A 6,836-nucleotide genomic window follows, 5' to 3' on the forward strand; every position below is an offset into this window, starting at 1 on the left:
CTGCAGTCACACACTGCCCAGGATTATTATACTTTACTAAAACTAAAACTGTATAAATAAATAAATAAAGCAACTTAAACTAGTTGTCAATTAAGCATTTCCCATTTTCACTAAGTCTATATTGAACTAAAATAACTGAAACTGACAAATAAAATAGTATCTCATGCTAAAACACTAAAATAACACCGATTCTGGTAAATGTATTAATAGGACATTGCTCTGGCTTCAGCCCATAACTGCAGCAGGGCCACAACCTGACTAGACTCAGTGGGGTTTACCATTTTCAAAGCTTTTTAATGAGGACACAATATCACAGTTCCTGCAGCTTTGGATCAAAATCCAAAAATCAAGCGTGTTTAGAATGTTTTAATGAAGTATTAAAAAGCTTCCTAGTAACACTTTCAGTAAACCTTGAATATATAGTAATTTATAATACACTCTCTATTAATTATCTTAATTTATTTCAACTGAGTTGATCCAGGTGGAAATCTAAAACAGTCAAAAAAAAATCTTTAGAGTACACTTTTTGTTTATTTCCAGCTATATTGTGGTATATTTTGTTAATTATCAACTATTATTTATATAGGGCACCGAGTGATTCAAAACTTCCAATGGTACCCCCTATTTTTTTAAAACAAACAAACAAATAAATGCTACACTATGTAAAATATAAATTTGTACATTTGTTATGAGAATGAAGGCTGTAAAATATCAGGATCTGAGCTTTTCTTGGAACAAAAACAACCTATTTCATCAGCATGTGTTGAGCTGTGGGTGTCCTTTGAGCTGGCACATTGTTGGACTAGAAATGTGCCGAGCTTTTGTTTGCATGAGCTTTGAGAATAAACCACAGGCTTATGCAGAGACCCAGAAACATGTCTTCTCTCCAAGAGGGAGGACACTCCCTCTGCCCCTGTCAGGTACAGCACACTTTGGCAAATGATTTGTTTCTCTTGGTTCCTTTGTTTTCCCAGAACTCCCTATAACGGTCATTTTCTTCTGCCTTAGATGAATGGCTGCTTGATGGGTTTATGACTGAGGGGAGAATTAAACCAGACTAAATTTAAAAGGATTGTCAGAGTAAGTCATGAAAACACATGAAAAAGGCTTTCTCTGTTTCATGAGGCTTGCCTTTCCTTGTTTCTTTTTTGCATAACTGTTTTTTTTGTTTGTTTGTTTTTTTATCCTTATTAATCTATTTTCATTAAGATTTTTCCATTTGTCATCTCATTCGACTGTTCTGGAGATGGGGCAATAAAACAGAAGCTAACCTATGTCTGCTGCAAAGATTGGAAGATTTCAGTCTTTCTGATTTTTTTTTTTTTTTTTTTTAAATATAAGGTGAGTTATGTTTTATGTATTAATGCATGTATGTACTGTATTTATGTATATTCATTCATTCATTTATATATTTACTGTTTGTTTGAATATCTATCTATCAAAAATAGAGTAACAAACTCATTCTAAATAAGTTGTCTCTGGAAAAAAAATGACAGTTTGTGTTTTTTACCTTAAAAATAATTGACAAAACTTTTGTTAATTAACAAATTAATTAAATATAGAAAACATTATTTATATTATTGTGGTTATCATCAGTTGATGAATGACCTCTTTTTGTATTAGAGCTGAATAAATTATCAGAACAAAAATAAAATAAATACTAAAATATATAATTTTTGATAATATCATGACTGATGTCTGAGCCTACTGCAGAGGACAATGGTAAGCCAACCAATCATGACCTCTCCTCTGGACCATAATCCTCCCAGTCGACGAGATACTCCAAGCGACCACCACAGCGCCGGGAGTCCAGGATCTCCTTTACCTTATAAATGGCTCTGTCCTCCAGTATCAGCGGGAGAGGGGGTTCTTCACTCGGACCAGGCTCTGTGGAGGGAGAGACAGCAGAATGATAAGGTTTCAGGAGTGATACGTGAAAGGTGGAATGGATTCTGTATTGTGGTGGTAGTTGTAGTTGGAAAGTGACCGGGTTGATTTGTCTCAGTATGGTGAAGGGGCCAACATATCTGGGACTGAGCTTTTTGCAGGGCGGGCACATTCGGATGTCTCTTGTTGACAGCCAGACCTTCTGTCCCCGGTTGATACTGGGGGGCTTCGGACTTACGAAGGCCTGCTGTAATCTTGCGCTTGCGAACTGTATGTTGGAATTGATGGTGAGCATCGTCCCAGACCCTCTCTGGGGGAAGAAGTCGACAAGACTTAGAAAATCGGTCCACAATCACCAATACACATGTTTTACCGTCTGATGCAGGCAGGTCGGTTATGAAATCTACCCCTAGGTGTGACCATGGACGGTTGGGAACGGGCAGCGGGAGGAGTTTGTCTGCTGGTAAATGGTGAGGGCTTTTGGAAATGGCGCATTCCACGCAGCCCAGGACGAACCTTCTCACATCCCTGGCCATATTGGGCCACCAGTATCGATCGTTCAGCAGCGAGAGGGTGCTGTTGGCCCCTGGGTGGCCAGTGCCCAGAGAATTGTGAACGGAGCGGATGGTAGAAGTGCGTTGTGTTCTAGGAACGTACTGTACACCAGGTGGGCAGCCCGGCGCAGTGGCTGTGGAGGCATTGGCCGGAGTATCTGGCTCAGGATTCCACTGAATGGAACAGGCAATGATTCTTTCTGGAATGATAGGCTCTGGTTCTTCATCGTTTTCCTCAGGAGCATGGATACGGGATAAGGCATTGGCCTTTACATTTCTGGGCCCTGGGCGATATGTGATAGAGAAATTGAACCAGGTAAAAAAAAACAAAAAAAAACAGACTTCACACAAAGGATTAAAACAAAGTAGTGATGTTTATTGACAGCAGAGCAATTCAACGGATGAGACGGTGAGTATGGAATGCAGATATACTTCAGATGAAGAGATGAGTGGATAACTTGACTGACTTGTCTTGACAGGAACTCATGGACGAAAAGAGGACCACACACACCTCACTGTTTGAAGACAGCTTCCTTGAGTGGAGAACCAGGAGACGGACAAACACAACGCTTGGAGAGATCACAAGAGTTAAGCGGGCGGGCGGGCGGGCGGGCGGGCGGGCGGGCGGGCGGGCGGGCGGCAGGTCAGGCAGGTAGAAACAAGACCGGACGTTTGAGTGCAGTGAGGTGTGTGGCTTTATGGTGAGGGGTGATGAGTTTCAGATTGTGTGCAGGTGTGCTTCATTACAATTCCGGTGATGGTGTTCGCTGTGATTGGCTAGTTTGGGAGCCTGGTCGAGCTGTGACATTTAAATGCAAGTGTGTATATGTACTATATTTTACTTTTACTTTACTTTTAGCCATTTAGCAGACAATTTTTTCCAAAGCGACTTACAAATAAGAAAAAGTAACTAAAACTAAAAGTCAAAACTCTGTAAATATTATATACACACATTTAAGAAAATAAAGAAATTAAATAAAATTGACAAATGCATACAACAACATTTCAATACTAAACATTTAAAGGAAAACAAAAAATAAGCTAAAAACAATTCAAAAAATGAAAACAACAAAAGGAATGAGTATAATAATGCTTCTAACATAACACTAAGCCAAACACCAAAAAACAACTACATGTGTATGTACAGCCACACACATACAGTATACATATACATACATATAAAAATAAATTATATATATATATATATATATATATATATATATATATATATATCATATCCATATAGTATGAAGTACTAAAATAACTACAATTAAATAAAACTAAAACTGAATAAACAACATATACAGACATCAACACTGAGCCAGGCACACATGTTTTAAAACAACAACAACAACTTACTTACACATAGTAATAAATGGTTATAAAAACTGAAACAGAAGTGAAACAAGTTGTAGGAAAGAGGAAAAATAAAAAGCGAAACTTATATCCTTTGCCGGTGTCCCTGTCCGGTGGCGTCGCACGGTAGACTCTTGCACTCTTCGGTCTTCACACGAGGAGGGCTTTACATGACGGCTGCCGCGGTATAATAAACTTTTTTATACCTATCTAACAAATCACTATTTGAATTCAGCTGGACCCACTTTCCTGTTTATCACAAAAAATCGCCAAGCAAGTGCAGACACTGACAAGATACGCGATACAGTACGAGACCAAACGCGATTTCAGCAAGTCTCATACTGATATATACTGTATATATATATATAGATACATCTGTATGTTGTCATTGTAATCCATGTTCATTTCATAAAAAAATAGCTTGTGTTTAATTGCTGTTTATAGTGTTTTTTTGTTTTTACTAATTTGAATCATTGATTCTCCTTCCATTGTAACTTTTCTTCAAGATTTTTATTGTGGTCCTTTCCTTCGCCTGCTTCTCCAAAACTCTGCATGGGACCTACATGAAAAGCGCCATCACTCAGATTGACAGGAGATTTGACCTTTCCAGCTCTGTTGTGGGCCTCATCGATGGCAGTTTTGAGATGGGTTTGCATATAGGTCCAAAAATGCCTCAACAAAAATTACCCCCAACTGCAAAAATCGTCTCAGGGCTCTAACCCAATTCCCTGAGAAGGGGACAAGAAGCAAGAAGCAGAGTTAACTCTATGGCAACAGCCATGCAACACAGCATCTCAGTCCCTTCTCAAGGAACTGGATTACATATGTAACCCTGAGACATTCCCTTTCAAATGGAAAGAGCTGACACTATGGTAACTTTTAATATCCACATACTGAAAGATGCCTCCTTGCAAGCTGTGAATAGTCTGCTATTACACAAGCACACTTCTGGGGTACAGAAATGAATCAACCCCAAAGGACTTGAAATCCTGGGGTTGAATCCACATCCACATTATAAAATCTTATGAATGTTTGCAGAAAGGACCAGCCTGCTGCAGCACAATCATCTTTCAAATGCGCCCCTCTTGATAACGCCTGTGAAGCATCCACACTATGAGTAGAGTGGGTCTGATAGCAGTGAAACGATAAGGCGTGTCTCATAAACAAGTGAAATTGCATCTGAAAACCAATGCGATTTTGGTATGTTTGGAGGCAGTGGATCCTTGGTTGCGCCCCCCCAAAGCAGACAAAGAGTTGATTGGTTAATGCAGCTGGCCTGAGTGATGGATGGAAGGGACTGGACATAACTTAAGCTTTTCCTGCCCATGGATTATGAATGGTGGAGGGGAACACACTTTAAGAATAATGGGATCAAAGTATGATAATGGCACCTTTGAACATAATCCAGCCTAGGGTACAACATCACCTTAACCAGTACAGGTGTGAAGTCAGGGGAGGAAGGGGCTACTGAAAGGGTCTGCAAGTCCCCAAGTCCCCTATTAGCAGAGCTACCTTAAAGGGATAGTTTGCCCAAGAATGAAAATTACCCCATGATTTACTCACCCTCAATCCATCCTAAGTGTATATGACTTTCTTCCTCCACATGAATACAATAGGAGTTATATTTAAAAATGGGCCAACTCTTCCAAGCTTTATAAAGGCAGTGAATGGTGGACAGGATTTAGAAGCAAAATAAAGTGCATACATCCATAATAAAAATAAAAGTGCTTGCACATAAAAATAAGATATGCTTATTTAAAACTTCTCTTAAAACTTTGCTCTCTCCTCTGCGCTTCCAAATTTGTCACTTCTCACTGGAGCTTGACTTCCATTGACTTCCATACAGGATACATGTAAACCTTCAGGGTAGCAGAGGTGTAAAGTATTGGAGTAAGTGTAACTAATTACTGTACTTGCATATCTTTTGGGATACTTTGGAGTTTTGCTTAGTATCAAAGCATTACTCAGCATTACTGCTGAGTTTTAGCAACTTTTACTCTCTACTTCACTACATTTTTAAATAGTATCTGCACTCTTTACTCCGCTACATTTGAAAAGAGTGTTGCAGTTACACATTACATTTTGCATGGCACCAAGCTTTTCTGCAACAGTTTATTTCTGCTACAAAAGATGTGATATTGCCAACTACAGAGCACTGAAAGTACTATATCTTGTGCGTTTTGCCCTTACTCACCCAAACTTGTCAACAAGGCTACTTTACATGAATGTGAGCGCCTTAGCAAGTATTTGTGAATCACAGGTGGAATCAAAGTCTTCTTGCACATCCAGTGCAAGACTTTGAGTTTTTAATTTTTATTATTATTTATTTATTATTATATTTCTTTATTTGCAATTTTGAGGTGGTCAGTTTTATTTTGGTTTTAGAAAATAAATGTGTTCGCTCTCCTCACAAATCAGCTCTTTCTTGTTTGTGTTACGTACTCTGTGCCTTGTCTTGGACTTTTATGTCACTTCCTGTCTCCCATGGCGTTTGTAGTCAGTTTATATCTTATCTTGTTCAGCTTGTTAGCCTCCTGTATATATATATTGCCTAGTGTTTCTTTAGTTCTTTGTGAGTTGTTGAATGTAATGGTTGTCTGTTTGCCGGTCATTCTGATCTTTGTTCGCTTTGGTTTTTGGCTTGTTATTTCTTCTAGTTTTTCCATGAAATCCCTACACACAGATCCTTGCCTCTGCCTGTTTCCCCTAGCTTCTCCACAACCTTACAGTTTTTGACTGGCATGTCTCTTTGACTAGTGCATCTTTGAGCCTATATTTAGTATAAGGAAAATACTTAAGAACTGTTAAAATCAGATACTCTAAAACCTTTACCCAAGTTGGTGACTTGTAACTTGTAGTAATTTTAGAACTATTAATTTAATTTTAGTTTCTGGAAATCGAGTCGTATCGATTTCATATTCGTATAATTAATGGATATTAATCAAAACGTTCAACTTATACCTTATTAACGATACCTCATTAACGACTTGTCCAGCAAGCATTAAAACCAGTATGTTTTAACAATTCAGATTATTCCCG

At 38.5% G+C, this 6,836-nt stretch overlaps 1 pseudogene across 1 annotated transcript in view; it reads left to right on the forward strand.

Moving 5' to 3' along the window:
- Nucleotides 1–2,511: 2,511 nt before the first annotated feature.
- The window catches only part of LOC306861820 (solute carrier organic anion transporter family member 1C1-like), an 87,106-nt pseudogene continuing 82,781 nt past the window's right edge, over nucleotides 2,512–6,836 (forward strand). The window contains exons 1-3 of the transcript in view: nucleotides 2,512–2,554; nucleotides 2,681–2,757; nucleotides 4,304–4,445. The product of the transcript in view is annotated as a solute carrier organic anion transporter family member 1C1-like (transcript). The remainder of the gene's footprint in view (nucleotides 2,555–2,680; nucleotides 2,758–4,303; nucleotides 4,446–6,836) is intronic.

Source organism: Barbus barbus (genome assembly GCF_936440315.1).
Source record: "Barbus barbus genome assembly, chromosome: 42".
NCBI lineage: Eukaryota > Metazoa > Chordata > Actinopteri > Cypriniformes > Cyprinidae > Barbus > Barbus barbus.